The sequence below is a fragment of the Neomonachus schauinslandi genome, chromosome X (genome assembly GCF_002201575.2).
Source record: "Neomonachus schauinslandi chromosome X, ASM220157v2, whole genome shotgun sequence".
Classification (NCBI taxonomy): domain Eukaryota; kingdom Metazoa; phylum Chordata; class Mammalia; order Carnivora; family Phocidae; genus Neomonachus; species Neomonachus schauinslandi.
This window is the reverse complement of record NC_058419.1, coordinates 25,135,622-25,153,172: the sequence shown is the minus strand read 5'-3', so window position 1 is coordinate 25,153,172 and position 17,551 is coordinate 25,135,622. Positions and strand designations below refer to the sequence as shown.

The 17,551-nt window shown below is 36.9% G+C and overlaps 1 non-coding gene across 1 annotated transcript; it reads left to right on the top strand.

The window, feature by feature from the left end:
* Positions 1–819: 819 nt before the first annotated feature.
* LOC123323492 lies at positions 820–924 on the top strand. Its single transcript, XR_006539433.1, has one exon. It is a non-coding gene; the product is annotated as a U6 spliceosomal RNA (small nuclear RNA).
* Positions 925–17,551: the final 16,627 nt, after the last annotated feature.

Genomic DNA, 17,551 nt, shown 5'->3' with positions numbered 1-17,551 from the left:
TTAGGAGGTGGGACCTTTGGGAGGTGATTGGGTCATGAAGATAAAAGCCCTCATAAATGATATTAGTGCCCTTATAAAAAAGATCTTAGAGAGCTCTCTCATTTTCCACCATGGGGAAACAAGGAGATTCAGCAGTCTGCATCTCAGAAGAGGGCTCTCAACAGAACCCGACCATGCTACGAAATGATATCAGACTGTGAGCATCTAGAACTGTGAGAAATATATTTCTATTTTTTATAAGCTACTCAGTCTATGGTATTTTGTTACAGCAGCCCAAACTGACTAATACGAGATATTTTCAAGTTATCATGACATTAATGAACTAATATTTTAGAAGTCATAGCATGTGAAAAGTTGCTTAAGAGAAAATTCAAAATGTTGTATGTAATAGTGATAACAATAGCAATAATATATATTAAATCAGTAATATAGCTCATATTCAATAGTAGCCTCCATTTTAGTTATGGGAAGGAATTGCCCTGAATTTGACCATTGCACTGAAAAAAAAAAAAAAGTATTATAACTACAGTGAACAAAGCTACAAATTCAGATTAGCTTTCAAGTTTTGATTACTGAGAACGGTTTCAAGAACATTGAATGGAGATGTACTTGTTAAACTAAAAATGTGGAATTGATAAAATTAAAGCTCTTTGATCTTTGGTTTCCAAAATCTCACAAGCTTCTTGAGGATGATGTACATGGAGAAGGAAAAAAAAAAGCCTGAGGAATGTGATAGCCAGTATTCAAGAATTCCTTTAAAAATATCATATTGAAATACTTCTTGTGTTAGTGAAATTTGATTTTTATAAATGTACTTTTGTGTTCACTTCGGCAGCACATATACTACAATTGGAACAATACAGGTATTAGCATGGCCCCTGTGCAAGAATGACATGTGGAATCTGTGAAGCTTTCCATATTAAAAAATAAAAAAATACTTCTAATATTTTATTAAATTTGGAAAGTAGATACTATTTGTCCTGGATTAAGTACATATTAATAAAGGCATTGTACTGTTTAATTAGGAAGAGACCCTTGTGCTTACCCTTGCTTTCTTGTTCTCTAGTTAGTCTAGGAATCAAGAAGCACAATATTCTCCCTTAAGGCTATAATTTCTGGTAGGGATATTTCACCTACATAGTTCCCTGTTATAGATGTGCATTAAGAAGGGCATGGCTTATGTGGTCTATTTTTTCTGTAAATATCTGTGGTACTGTATTTACCATGAATATAATGGAAAAAATATACAGCTATGTCTGGGTTGAAGCAGGCCTTTAAGTATGTACCATGAATTTGATTTACCTTGAATGTCCAATTTTCAAAGACATAAAATCACATCTTAGTGATGAAGATAGCATTTAGAACAACATGTGTTTGTTGCATTATCCAGATTGTTAAAATACACTTGGTGAAACCTTAAATACAGTGGAAAATTTTAACTCTAAATGGAGAATAGCAAAAGTGTGTATCTTAGGAAGGAATTTGCATCTCTTTCATTTCTTTAAAAGTCAGAGCAGTCTGATGACTTAAGAAAATTTAACGTAGCTGGTATTTGATCACATTTTCCTCAGGCCTTTCCCCAGAAGCACAAATGATCTCAACATGTTAAAATCATGGAGTTTATTTCCAGAATGATTTTCATATTTAATTCCCAATTTGAATTTATCTCATGATCTCTTAATCTTTGCAAATGCACACCTTTTTTCTTTTGGTATACAGTTTAGAGAGGCATATGAAATGCTAAATTTTCTCATCTGTTGTGTATTTTTGTTAAGTAGTAGTTTAATATAATATTTAATTACATTTATTTTATATAAATTATATTTAAATTAATATTAAAATATAATACAATATTTGTTAAATAGTAATTTACATGATTAGCCAAGTTAGCTATAAATAGGAGTAACATACAAATATAATTAATGTATAAATAAATAAGACTCTAGCATTAGGAATAACCATAGGGTAGAATTTTTAAAGAGTTTTTATTCCATCATGAAAATACTATTCTAATTTTGAAACTTTATACCATGTCCCAGAAGTCTTTATATCATAGTCTGGCTTCATCTACCTCTCTAGATTCATCATGTACATGCCTTATCTTCTCTTGCCATACAGGTCTTTTTTCAGTGTCTTTCTAGCTCCCTCTTGCCGGAGTGCCTGGGACATTATTCTCTCCCTTTTTTAGTTGGTTAATTCCTATTCACTCTTCAGATAATAGCTCAATTATCTTCCTATCAGTGAAGTCTTCCCTGAGCTTTCTATGTAAAATCCTCTTATTGCCTTATTTTCATAACACTTATTCACAGTTGAAAATTTTTCATTTTGTAGATAATTATTTACTTTATGTCTGTATTTTCCTTACTATTCTTTGTATACCATGACATAGGGATTGTGATAGGTATGTTCATCATTTAATACCTAGTTCCCAGCATAATGCCTTGCACATCTTTGGTGCTTATTGTTGAATAGGTGGACTAAACTTGAAACTGGAAATGCCCATACTGTTTACTTCCCTGCAAATTCTCTTGAACATTTTTGTATTCTCCAGCAGAATACATGAATCTCTGAGAGCTGGAATTGTGTAATATGCAGGGGTTTCTCACAGTATTTAACATAGTACATTGTACATAGAAGCTATTTGATAAAAGTTTAATACGTATCCAGATGACATAAGTAAAAATTATGTGGTTTAAAGTTTATGTATTTAATTCACCTCATACCATTTACAGATGAAAATCAAGAAAAATAGTAATTTTTATACTAATTCTCACCCCTGACATATATTTCCAGTGTCCCCTAAGTTAACATAGAAAATATAGCTGTCAGAGGAGTGCTAAGTAAGAGTAAGCAAAAAGAAATTCTCATTTCACACTCTCTGGGGTAAGAGTAGTGTATTAACATGTATGTATATATATACTCATAGCTTACTCTTGAGTAGGCACATCAACAGCTGCCAGGGGGATGTGTGCCAGAGGCTTTCAAAAATGCCTAAACACATCATAATCCTTGTCTGGTCTGGCCCCAGTATTTAAAATTCTCACAGTAATTTCTTATTTCATTAGGTAGCCAGAGACTTCTGTTAACAGGATGTCAATTTTGTTATATGAGGTTACTGCACTAAGCAGTAGTGGTCATTTACCCTTGACTTAGGTTAGTGTAACAATAAACCAACAAAGGGTTGCATTTTGTTGAAGGTGAAGAGATCAGCTAAAGTGTGACTAATGGCACACTTCTCAGGATGTGGCATAGATTAGAGAATGAAAGATTGGGGAGGATGGAAGCAATAATTAGGAAGCATTTGACTGGAGGAGAGACAATGAAAGGGAGAAGTACAAGTACAAAATTTGGAAACATGAGCTAAGGAATTAGAATTCTAGTTGTGTAATGTCCTAGATCTATGATTTTGGGAGAGTTACTTAATCTCTGAAAATCAATTTAGTCAATATCAAATGCTATACAAAAACATTGAAAATTATTTCTATGTAGCAAGGGCAATAAGTATTAGTTGAACCTAAAAAATCATTTATTTTACCATTTATCAAATGTATTAGTTATTCTTATAATATCAATTCAAAATAATGTTAGGCATCAACACTTCCTGGCTAATTTTAATCTCAACTAGGCTAATTGGGCAGCATTTCCAATATGCAGAAACCCATCAACAAGGATCCTTGAGTGCTTAGTATGTACCTCATATAAGGTACTATGAAAAGAATGAGGTATGATTCCGCCATATGAAGAATTTAATATAGAATCCAGGAGGTGGATTTGGTGGACATGGAGAAATAGTTTACAATTATTCATTCAACAGGTTTATTGAATTTTATTATCATACTAAGCACAGTTTAGGCACTAGGATACCAATATGAGAAATTGAAATACTCTTGAAGTGTAAATTTTATAGAGAAGGCAGACAATAGATTAAAAAATAAATCTATAATGGCCAAGTGGAGATAAGTAGTATGAAGAAAAATAGAACAGGGAAAAAGGAATAGTGACAGGGGAGTGATTTTATATACAAATTTTATATATAAAAATTATCTCTATGTTAAGAAAGCATTTGAGCTGACATCTGAAGAAGTGAGCAAACAAGCCACATGAATGTCTAGGGGGAAAGATGTTAGGCAGAGGAAAAACCAGTGCAAATGTCCTGAAGCAGGTGCATGACTGGCATGTTTAAGGGATAACCAGGAAGTCATTGTGGCTGGAATGAAATAAAAGGAGAGATAGTAGGACATGAAGTCAGAATGGTAGCAGAGGGGTAAGATCATATAGCCTTATATAGATTATTTTTATAGACCAGGGGCCATCAGGATTCATTGGGTGTCAAACTCATGATCTGACATATATTTTATAACCATCACTTTGGCTGCTGTGAGGAGAATAAAGTGATGAATGAACAAGAGTGGAAGCAGAGAGACTAGTTAAGAAGCTATTGCATTAGTCCAGATAAGAGATGATAGTGGGTTGGAGCAGGGTATTTCATTTATAGTATTGAGTATGAGAAGACTTCGTTTATAAGTATACTAAAATATAGGGCAAAGTTAATCTATTATTAGACTTCCTGTGGGATGTAAGAGAGAATCAAAGATGACTTCAAAGTTTATAGGGGGGCATCAAATATTTGGATTTATATGTGCTGTTTGTGATGTTTATCAGGCATATGAAAGATGTATTTGGATGGCAAATAAGTACATGAAAAGTTCTCCACATCATTAATTATCAGGGAAATGTAAATTATAATCATGAGATTTTACTACATAACCACTTTAATAGCAAAAATTAAAAACACTGATAAAGTTATAGCAAGGATGTGGAACAATTGGAACACTCATATAATGCTTGTAGGAATGTAAAATGGTACAACTACTTTGGAAAATAGTTTTCCAGTTTCCTATAAATTTAGATATATACTTATTTTCTGACCCAGCATTACTACTGTTAGGTATTTGCTAAGGTATTGTATTTAAGAGAAATGAAAACATATGTCCACAAAAAGACCTATGTATGAATATTCATAACAGCATTATTTATAATAGCTAAAACATGAGAACCACCCAAACATCCATTAACAGGTAAATGGATAAAAAAATTGTTGTATATCCAGAGAATATAATATTATTCAGTATTAAAGAGAAATAAATTACTATTTTATGCAACAATGTGGATGAATCTTAAAATTATTATTCGAAGATTTTAAGAGTACATTATTGTGTGATTCCATTTATTTTTTATTTAAATTCGATTAGCCAACATATACTACATCATTAATTTCAGATGTAGAGTTCAATAATTCATCAGTTACACATTACACCCAGTGCTCATCACATCATGTGCCCTCCTTAATGCCCATCACCCAATTACCCTGTCCTGACACTCACACCCTCTCCAGTAACCCTCAGGTTATTTCCTATATTTAAGAGTTTCTCATGGATTTTCTCCCTCTCTGATATCTTCCCATTCAGTTTTACCTCCCTTCCCTTATGATCTTCTGCACTGTTTCTTATGTTCCACATATGAATGAAACCATATGATAATTGTCTTTCTCTGATATACTTATTTTGCTCAGCATAATACCCTCCAATTCCATCCATGTCAATGTAAATGGTAAGTATTCATCCTTTTTGATGGATGAGTAATATTCCATTGTATCCACATCTTTATCCATTCATCTGTCATTGGACATCTGGACTCTTTCCATAGTTTGGCTATTGTGGATATTGTTGCTATAAACATTGGAATGCAGGTGCCCCTTCGGATCAATATATTTGTGTCTTTCGGGTAAATACCTAGTAGTGCAATTGCTGGGTCGTAGGATAGCTCTATTTTTAACGTCTTGAGGAACCTCCATACTGCTTTCCAGAGTGGCTGTACCAGTTGACATTCCCACCAACAGTGTAAGAGGGTTCCCCTTTCTCCACATCCTCACCGACATTTGTTTGCTGACTTGTTAATTTTAACCATTCTGACTGATGTGAGATGGTATCTCATTGTGGTTTTGATTTGTATTTCCCTGATGCCAAGTGATGTTGAGCCTTTTTTCATGTGTCTGTTGGCCATCTGGATGTCTTCTTTGGAGAAATGTCTGTTCATGTCTTCTGCCCATTTTTTCACTGGATTTTTTGTTTTTTTGGGTGTTGAGTTTGATAAGTTCTTTATAGAGCTTGGATATCAGCCCTTTATCTGATATGTCATTTGCAAATATCTTCTCCCATTCCATAGGTTGCCTTTTAGTTTTGTTGACTGTTTCCTTTGTTGTGCAAAAGATTTTTATCTTGATGAAGTCTCAATAGTTCATTTTTGCTTTTATTTCCCTTGCCTTTGGAGACGTGTCTAGTAAGAAGTTGCTATAGCCAAGGTCAAAGAGGTAGCAACCTGTGTTCTCCTCTAGGATTTTGATGGATTCCTGTCTCACATTTAGGTCTTCCATCCATTTTGAGTTTATCTTTGTGTATGGTGTAATAAAATAGTCCAGTTTCATTCTTCTGCATGTGGCTGTCCAATTTTCCCAACACCATTTGTTGAAGAGACTATCTTTTTTCCACTGGATACTCGTTCCTGCTTTGTCAAAGATTAGTTGACCATGGAGTTGAAGGTCCTTTTCTGGATTCTCAGTTCTTTTACATTGATCTATGTGTCTGTTTTTGTGCCAGTACCATACTGTCTTGATGATCACAGCTTTATATTATAACTTTTTATTATAGCTTGAAGTCCGAAATTGTGATGCCAGCAGCTTTCGTTTTCTTTTTCAACATTCCTCTGGCTCTTCGGGGTCTTTCTGGTTCAACACAAATTTTAAGATTATTTGTTCCAGCTTTGTGAAAAATATCAATGGTATTTTGATAGGGATTGCATTAAATGTGTAGATTGCTCTGGGTAGCAGAGACATTGTAACAATATTTTTTCTTCTAATCCATGAGCATGGAAAGTTTTTCCATTTCTTTGTGTGCTCTTCAATTTCTTTTAGAAGTGTTCTATGGTTTTCAGAGTACAGATCTTTTATCTCTTTGGTTAGATTTATTCCTAGGTATCTTATGGTTTTTGGTACAGTGGTAAATGGGATTGATTCCTTAATTTCTCTTTCTTCTGTCTCATTGTTAGTGTATAGAAATACAACTCATTTCTGTGACTTGATTTTATATCCTGCCATGTTGCTGAATTCCTGTATGAGTTCTAGCAATTTTGGGTTGGAGTCTTTTGGGTTTTCCACATAAAGTATCATGTCATCTGTGAAGAGTAAAGGTTTGACTTCTTCTTTGCCAATTTGAATGCCTTTTATTTCTTTTTGTTGTCTGCTTGCTGAGGCTAGGACTTCTAGTACCGTGTTGAACAACAGTGGTGAGAGTGGGCATTCCTGTCATGTTCTTGACCTTAGCAGAAAAGCTCTCAGGTTTTCCTGTTGAGAATATTTGCTGGGATGCCTGGGTGGCTCAGTCAGCTATGCGTCTGCTTTTGGCTCAGGTCATGATCTCAGGGTTCTGGGATCAAGTCCAGCATTGGGCTCCTTGCTCAGCAGGGAGCCTGCTTCTCTCTCTGCCTGCTGCTCCCCCTTCTTTACTTTCTCTCTCTGACAAATAAATAAAATCTTTAAAAAAAAGAGAGAGAGAGAATGATATTTGCTGTGGGCTTTTCATATATGATATTGAGGTATGTTCCTTATGTCCCTACACTGTGAAGAGTTTTAATCAAGAAAGAATACTGTATTTGGCAAATGCTTTTTCTGGATCAATTGAGAGGATCATATGGTTCTTGTCCTTTATTTTATTAATGTGATGTATCACGTTGATGGATTTGTGAATGTGAACCATCCTTGAAGCCCAGGAATAAATCCCACTTGTTTATAATGAATAATCCTTCTAATGTACTGTTGGATCTTATTAGCTAGCATCTAGGTGAGAATTTTGGCATCCATGTTCATCACGTATATTGGTCTGTAATTCTCCTTTTTGGTGGGGTCTTTATCTAGTTTTGGGATCAAGGTAATGCTGGCCTCATAGACTGGTTTGAAAGTTTTCCTTCCATTTCTATTTTTTGGAACAGTTTCAGAAGAACAGGTATTAATTCTTCTTTAAATGTTTGGTAGAATTCCCCTGTGAAGCCATCCGGCCCTGGACTCTTGTTTATTGGGAGATTTTTGATTATTGATTCAATTTTTTTCGTTGTTGGTTATGGGTCTGTTCAGGTTTTCTATTCTTGTTTCAGTTTTGGTAGTTTATATGTCTCTAGGAATGCATCCATTTCTTCCAGATTGCCTAATTTTTGGCATATAATTGCTCATAATAGTTCTTATAAATGTTTGTGTTTCCTTGGTGCTGGTTGTGATCTCTCCTCTTTCATTCATGATTTTATTTATTTGGGTCCTATCACTTTTCTTTTTGATAAGTCTGGCTAGGGGTTTATCAATCTTGTTAATTCTTTCAAAGAACCAGCTTCTAGTTTCATTGATCTGTTCTACTGTTCTTTTGGTTTCTATTTCATTGATTTCTGCTCTGATCTTTATTATTTCTTTTCTCCTGCTGGGTTTAGGCTTTATTTGCTGTTCTTTCTCCAGCTTCTTTAGGTGCAAGGTTAGTTTGTGTATTTGAGACCTTTCTAATTTTGGGGGGAAAGGCCTATATTGCTATGTACTTCCCTCTTAGGGCCACCTTTGCTGTATCTCAAAGATTTTGAACAGTTGTGTTTTCATTTTCATTTGTTTCCATGAATTTTTTAGATTCTTCTTTAATTTCCTGGTTGACCCATTCATTCTTTAGTAGGATGCTCCCTAACCTCCAAGGATTTGAGTTCCTTCCAAATTTTCTTTTGTGGTTGAGTTCAAGTTTCAAAACATTGTGGTCTGAAAATATGCAGGGAATAATCTCAATATTTTGTTACTGGTTGAGACCTGATTCCTGACCCAGTATGTGATCTATTCTGGAGAATGTTCCATGTGCACTTGAGAAGAATGTGTATTCTGTTGCTTTAGGATGGAATGCTCTTTCTATATATATGTGAAGTCAATCTGGTCTGCAGTGTCTTTCAAAGCCCTTGTTTCCTTGTTGATCTTCTGCTTAAATGATCTGTCCATTGCTGTGAGTGGGGTATTAAAGTCCCCTACTATTATTGTAGTATTATCAATGTGTTTCTTTAATTTGGTTATTAATTGGTTTGTGTATTTGGCTGCTCCTAGGTTAGGAGCATAAATATTTATAATTGTTAGACCTTGTTGGATAGACTCTTCAAATATGACATAGTGTCCCTCTTTAACCCTTACTATAGTCTTTGGTTTAAAATATAATTTGTCTGATGTAAGAATTGCTATCCAAGCTTTCTTTTGATGTCCATTAGCATGATAAATGGTTCTCTCCCTCCCCCCAGTTTCAATCTGGAGGTGTCCTTGGGTCTACAATGAGTCTCTTGTAGACAGGATATGGATGGGTCTTGCTTTTTTAAAAAATATTTTATTTATTTAAGAGAGAGAGAGCACAAGCAGAGGGAGCAGCAGGCAGAGGGAGAGGGAGAAGCAGGCTACCTGCTGAGCAGAGAGCCCAATGTGGGGCTTGATCCTAGGACCCTGGGATCATGACCTAAGTGAAAAGCAGATGCTTAACAACTGAGCCATCCAGGCACCCCTGGTCTTGCTTTTTTATCCAATCTGATACCCTGTGTCTTTTGATTGGAACATTTAGCCCATTTGCATTCAGAATAACTGTTGAAAGATATGAATTTAGTGCCATTGTATTACCTGTAAATTCCCTGTTTCTATAGATTGTCTCTCTCTCTCTCTCTCTCTTTTTTTTTTTTTTCCATGTCTCTGGTACTTTTGGGCTCTGTTCACTCACAGGATCCCCTTCAATATTTCTTGCAGGGTTGGTTTAGTGATCACAAATTCTTTTAGTTTCTGTTTGTCCTGGAAGCTCTTTATCTCTCTTGTCATTCTGAATGACAGCCTTGCTAGTTAAAGTACTAAATTGAGAGGATCATATGGTTCTTGTCTCTCCTTTTATTAATGTGATGTATCACATTGATTTGTGAATGTTGTACCACCGTTGTAGACCAGGGATAATCCCACTTGGTCGTGGTGAATAATTCTTTTAATGTACTGTTGGATCCTATTGGCTAGTATCTTGGTGAGTAATTTGACATCCATGTTCATCAGGAAAATTGGTCTGTAATTCTCCTCTTTAATGGGGCCTTTGTCTGGTTTTGGGATCAAGGTAATGCTGGCCTCATAGAATGAGTTTGGAAGTTTTCCTTCCATTTCTATTTTTTGAAACAGCTTTAGTAGAAAAGTATTATTTCTTACTTAAATATTTGGTAGAATACCCCCTGGGAAGCCATCTGGCCCTGGACTCCTGTTTTTTGGGAGATTTTTGATTTACTGCTTCAATTTCCTGTTGGTTATGGTTCTGTTCAGGTTTCCTATTTTTTTCCTGTTTCAGTTTTGGTAGTTTATAAGTTTCCAGGAATGCATCCATTTCTTCCAGATTGCCTAATGTTGTCATATAGTTGCTCATAATATGTTCTTAAAATTGTATTTCCTTGGTATTGGTTGTGATCACTCCCCTTTCGTTCATGATTTTATTAACTTGGTTCCTTTTTTTTTTCTTTTTGACAAGTCTGGCTAGGGGATTATTGATCTTATTAATTTTTTCAAAGAACCAGCTCCTAGTTTCGTTGATATGTTCTGCTATTCTTTTTGTTTCTATTTCATTGATTTCTGCTCTAATTTTTATTAATTCTCTTCTTCTGCTGGATTTAGGCTTTATTTTCTGTTATTTCTCCAACTCTTTTAGGTGTAAGGTTAGCTTGTGTATTTGAAACCTTTCTTGTTCCTTGAGAAAGGCTTGTATTGCTATATACTTCCCTCTTAGGACCTCCTTTGCTACATCTGAAAGGTTTTGAACAGTTGTATTTTCATTTTCATTTGTTTCCATGAATTTAAAAATTCTTTAATTTCCTTGTTGACTCATTCATTCTTTAGTAGGATGCTCTTTAACTTCCATATCTGAGTTCTTTCCAAATTTCCTCTTGTGATTGAGTTCAATTTTGAAAGCATTGTGGTCTGAAAATATGCAGGAATGATTCTCATCTTTTGGTACCAGTTGAAACCTGATTTTTGACCCAATATGTGATCTACTCTGGAGAATTTTCCATGTGCACTTGAGAAGAATGTGTATTCTGTTGTTTCAGGATGGAATGCTCTGAATGTATCTGTGAAGTCACTCTGGTCCAGCATGTCATTCAAAGCCCTTGTTTCCTTTTTGATCTTATACTTACATGATCTGTCCATTGCAGTGAGTAGAATGTTAATGTCCCTTACGATTATTGTGTTATTATAAATGAATTTCTTTACTTTTGTTATTAATTGGTTTATATAATTGGCTGCTCCCAAGTTAGGGGCATAAATATTTACAATTATTTGATCTTCTTGTTGGATAGACCCTTTAATTATGATATAATGTCCTTCCTCATCCCTTATTACAGTCTTTGATTTAAAATCTAATTTTTCTGATACAAGGATTGCTACCCCAGCTTTCTTTGATGTCCATTAGCATGATAAATGTTTCTCCACCCCCTCACTTTCAATCTGGAGGTGTATTTGGGTCTAAAATGAGTCTATTGCCAACATACTGATGGGTCTTGTTTTTTTTGTCCAGTCTGATACATTGAGTCTTTTGATTGGAGCATTTAGCCCATTTATATTTAGAGTAACTATTGAAAGATATGAATTTAGTGCCATTGTATTATCCGTAAAGTCAGTGTTTCTGTATATTGTCTCTGTTCCTTTCTGGTCTATGTTACTTTGGGACTCTCTCTTCGCTTAAAGGATCCCCCTTCAATATTTCTTGCAGGGCTGGTTTAGTGATCACAAATTCTTTCAGTTCCTGTTTGTCCTGGAAGCTTTTTACCTCTCCTTCTATTTTCTATTTTGAATGACAGCCTTGCTGGAAAAGTATTTTTGGCTGTATATTTTTCTCATTTAGCACCCTGAATATATCATGCCAACCGTTTCTGGCCTACCAGGTCTCTGTGGATATGTCTGCTGCCAGTGTAATGTTCCTACCCTTGTAGGTTAAGAAGTTCTTGTCTCGAGCTGCTTCCAGGATTTTCTCTTTATCTCTGAAATTTGCAAGCTACACTATTACATGGTGGGGTGTTGGTCTATTTTTATTGATTTTGGGGGGATTCTCTCTACCTCCTGGACTTGAATGCCTGTTTCCTTCCCCAGATTAGGGAAGTTCTCAGTTATGATTTGCTCAAATATACCTTTTGTCCCTCTCTTTCTTCTTCTTCTGGGACCCAAATAATTCTAATATTGTTTCATTTTATGGTATTGCTGATTTCTTGAAGCCTCCCCTCATGGTCCATTTGTTGTGTTTCTCTTTTCCTCAGCTTCCTTCCTTTCCATCATCTTGTCTTCTATGTCACTGACTCTCTCTTTTGCCTCATTCTAGCTGTTAGGGCATCCATTTTAGACTGCATCTCAGTTAAAGCATTTTTAATTTAGGCCTAATTAGATTTTATTTCTGTATTAAGAGATTCTCTAGTGTCTTTTACACCTTTTTCAAGCTCAGCTAGTAACATTATAATCATTATCCTGAATTCCACCTCTGACATTTTGCTTATATCTATATCGATTAGATCTGTGGCTGAGAGCTTTATCTCTGGTTCTTTCTTTTGGTGTGAATTCCTCCATCTAATCATTTTTCCCAGGGAAGAATAGATGAACAAGAAAACAAAATTTAAAAAAATCAACCACAACTCAAGCGAAATACACAGAGAAATCCAAAGAGGTCAGAAACCAAAAAAGAAAAGAAAAAGAAAAAAAGGGGGGGGGTAAAGAGAGAATACAATCTCACAGGAGGACAAAATAGGGTGATCCACTTGGTCCTTGGTGTATTTTGGTGTGTTTGTTAGAATACACTAAATCCCGAAATTGTAAAGAATGTAAAAAGTGAAAGGAAGCCAAAATGAAGTGTGTGTGTGTGTGTATAAAATGTAAATGTAAAAATTAAAATTAAAAAAAGATGTAAAAACAAAGAGTTGATCAAATAAGAGACTAGTTGAGAAGGAAAAAATGAAAAAAGAAAATTTTAAACTGAAGGACTAAAGACTCATGCAAAAAAATCTCTAATTCTATATACTATTTTCCCCTAGTGCAGGAGTTTTTCAGTTCTGAGTGATCTATAAATTTAGTATTTGCCTGAAGGTCCTGCTCATCTTCTGGGGTGGGGGCCTGTTGCACTGATTCTCTGGTGTCTTTGCCTGGGCAGAGTTGCACCACCCCTTGCCAGGGGTCCGGGCTCAGTGTAAGCTGCTTCAGGTTGCTCTATGTGGCTTTTGTTCCCTGAAGGCTTTTCACATGACTTTAGAAGATGGGAAAAAAACGTAAAAAATGGTGATGCCCCGATCTCCAACCCCAGAGCTGAACAATCATGGTCCCCATTCTTTAGTGCACCCTCAGGGAAAGGCAGTCAATCCCTTTCACGTGCACCAAACTCTGAAGACTCTTGCAGTGCACACCTGCACCAATCCTCCCAGGGGATGGAGGGGTGTCTCACCTCAGCCCTGCTTCTCTCTGAGCCCCTGCTCAGGGAGTTGTTGCCTGACATGTATGTACCTGCACCACTCTTCCCAGGGGAAGGAGCCAGGTCTCACAGTGATTGTCTCGTGCTAGGCCCCTGCTTGGAGAGCAGTTGCCTGATCCTGCCATGGTTCATGGTTTATGGCAACACCTAGCTGAGAGGCCACTCCGGTGCTCAACTGGATTCCCTACTCCAATGTTTGGAAACTCTGCTGTGCTCAGGCATCCCCATTCGTTCTGTGGCCATGGGGATCCTGAGACCACACTGTCCCACCTAGGTTTCTGCCCTGCTTTACCACCTCGCCACCTTTCAGGCAGGGACATCCCTCACAGGAGCAGACTTCTAAGAGTTCCTATTTTGCCATCCACTGCTATATCATTTTCTGGTAGCTGACATACAGAGACTTCATTCTTCTGTGGTTTATCTTCCGATATATCCCCTTAGATTCACATCTCCACACCTCCTACCTTGCAAAAATTCTATTTGTAGAACTGCAGCAATTCTTTTCTTAGATCTCGGTTTGAATTCACAGGTGTTCAGAATGATTTGATCAATATCTAGCTGAATTCAAGGGACGAGATGAAATGTGGGTCCCCTACTCTCTTGCCATCTTCATTCCCTCCGTATGATTCCATTTATATGAAACCCTAAAACAAGCAATACTAATCTATAATGATAGAAAGCATATCAGTGTTTCACCATCCTACTTTATTTGGTCCTGAGATATTTCCTGCGATACAGGAATTTCAGCACTAAACCCAGAATAGTTCCTGGAAAACCAGAACAGGTGGTCAATGTGTAAGGCTGGGGACAGGGATTTACTGGGAAAGAGCCCAAAGGAACTTTTTGGGGGTGAAGGAAATGTTCTATATTTGGATTATAGTAGTAGTTTCAAGGGTATATTCATTTGTTAAAGCTCATCAAAATATATACTTAATTTTGAACATTTTTATTGGATATAAAGTCTATACCAGTGAAGTTTATTAAAAAATAAAACATAAACATTTAGTGGTAAGTTATATAAAATATAACTTTTTAAAAAACATATGCACTGATATCTTCATTGTTTTTTGTCTCAAAAGAAGTGGTCAAATAAATTCTAGTGTAAGAGAATGTTTCTGAAGTGACTCTGATGCTGGATACTTATAAAAATCACAAGAATTCTGTCAAGTTAAACCTCTGAATGATTCTTGGGGATTCCATATAAACTTATTTTGACCAAAGACCAATAATGCATTTTATCACATTGATGATAAGACCATATCTGATCCTAAATTTTTGATTTGTCTGGATAAATTCAAAATTGTTTATAGAGTATAAAAGATGATAACCAAACATGAAATATTTCTCAGATATGATCACATTATATTTCTAGATATATTTCAAGCTCTGGAAAGGTAAATTCAGACCACAAGGGAAACCAATATTATCAGGAACATTTTTCTGTGCATTTTAAAGTAATGTAAGTATTACCAGATATAATCCTGGATAACTCATGGTGAATAATGGGGGCAAATGTAAATGACAATTGTCCACTGAAGTTAGATTTTTAAATTTTTTTTACAAAACAACCATAGTAGGGGGAGGGGGCAAAGATGGCAGAGGAGTAGGGGACCCTATTTCAACCAGTCCCCTGAATTGAGCTGGATATCATCCAGACAGCTGTGAACACCCATGAAATCAGCCTGAGATGTAAGAAGATATATCTGGATCTCTTCAAACAATATCCCCAGCAGTTGGTTTCAAGGTATGAAGTGGAGAGCCGAGATTCTGTGGGCAGATATCGGAAGGTAAACAGAAGGGGGAGGGAGCCTCCGGGATCCTGCACCGCTGGAGCACAAAAACCTTCCACACTGGAGACTGGGTACAGACTTGCAGACCAGTAGCAGTGGGGAAAAGACTTTAGGGTAGCCCCCCAGACTGAAACCTGGAGCTGTGGGGGTGCATGTAGGAACTAGGGGCAGCAGGTGATTTTAGAAGCACAAATGGCAGAGATGTGCCTGGATGTGGAAGCGAGGGCTGGGAGTGCTGCTGTGGGGCACACAACCCAGGACACGGTGGTTTTAGCAGCACAGATGAAAATGGAGACAGTGTGGTCCAGAGAGCTCATTGAAGAACAGACTGCGATCATTCTGTTCTGAGATAGAGGTTTGGAAATGGGCAATTCTTTTTTTTTTTTTTAAAGATTTTATTTATTTATTTGACAGAGAGAGACACAGCGAGAGAGGTAACACAAGCAGGGGAAGTGGGGGAGGGAGAAGCAGACTTCCTGCCAAGCAGGGAGCCTGAAGTGGGGGTTGATCCCAGGACTCTGGGACCATGACCTGAGCTGAAGGCAGAGGCTTAGTGACAGAGCCACCCAGGCACTGCTGGAAATGGTCACTTCTGCTCTGACTCTTGGAAGAGAAGCAGAAATCCACCAGGGAAAGCTGCAGAGAACAAAAGCCCCCCCAAAACCGGTTTTCACCTAGCCCATCCCCCCCCACAGGGGGCAAGGCAACTCTTCCCAAACAGGGTTGCCTGAGTAACAGTGCGGCAAGCTGCTCCCCTAGAACACAGGCTGGAAGAAGAAGAGGCCAATAACCCTAAAGTCCCTACAAAACAGACTCAGAGACTGTGATTTCTGCCACAGATTTACAAATGGATACAGATATAACCAAGATGTTGGAAATGGAATTCAGGGTAGCAATTGTGAAAACAATAGCTAGAATGGAGAAATCAATAAATGGCAACATAGAGTCTCTAAGGGCAGAAATGAAAGCTGAACTGGCAGAACTTAACAATGCTATCAGTGAGATCCAATCTAATCTAGATAATCTAACAGCTAGGGTAAGCAAGGTAGAAGAATGAATTAGTGATCCAGGAGACCAACTGATAGAAAAGAAGGGAAAAGAGGAGGCCAGGGAAAAACAACTCAAAATCCATGAAAATAGAATCAGAGAAATAAGTGACACCATGAAACATTCCAATGTCAGAATTATTGGGATCCCGGAGGGGGTGGAGAGAGACAGAAGACTAGAAGATATATTTGAGCAAATTGTAGCTGAGAACTTCCCTAATCTGGGGAATGAAATAAACATTCATTTCCTAGAGGCAGAGAGGATCCCCCCCACCCCAGATCAAGGAGAACAGACGAAGGCCCCGCATGTAATAGTAAAACTTGCAAATCTTAGATCCAAAGAAACCATCTTAAGGGCAGTTAGGAGTAAGAGATTCCTTATGTACAGAGGGAGGAACATCAGAATAACGTCAGACCTATCCACAGAGACCTGGAAGCCAGAAAGAGCTGGCAAGACATATTCAGGGTACTAAACGAGAAGAACACACAGCCAAGTCTACATTATCTGGCAAGGCTGTCATTTAGAATGGATGGAGAGATGCAGAGCTTCCAAGACTGGCAGAAACTGAAAGAATATGTGACCACTAAGCCAGCCCTGCAAGAAATATTAAGGGGGGTTCTATAGAAGGAGAAAGACCCCAAGAGTGATACAGAACAGAAATTTAGAGACAAACTATAGAAACAAGGTCTTCACAGGCAACATGATGACAATAAATTCATATCTTTCAATAATCACTCTCTCATCAGGCATGGAGCCTGATGCAGGGCTGGATCTCAGGACCATGAGATCATGACCTGAGCTGAAATCAAGAGTCTGATGCTCAACCAACTGAGCCACCCAGGCGCACCTATTAGATACTTTGAAGACAAATTAGTGATAGCTATGAAGAAAACTAAACAAATAAAGTTGAAGCAGTTATTAATTCTAGAAAAAATGCATAGCTGTACAAGAAAGAAAGTGATATTATGCCACACTGGTTGATTCAACTTAAAAAAATATTTATGTAGTCCTAATAATTTAAGGCTTGAATACTGATTTAACAAATAAATAATGATATATCCATACTGGAAAGATGAAGTTTTAGAAGTGTGTGTGTTACTGAATATTCTGAAGTCAGAAGTCAGTAATTAATATTTAAAT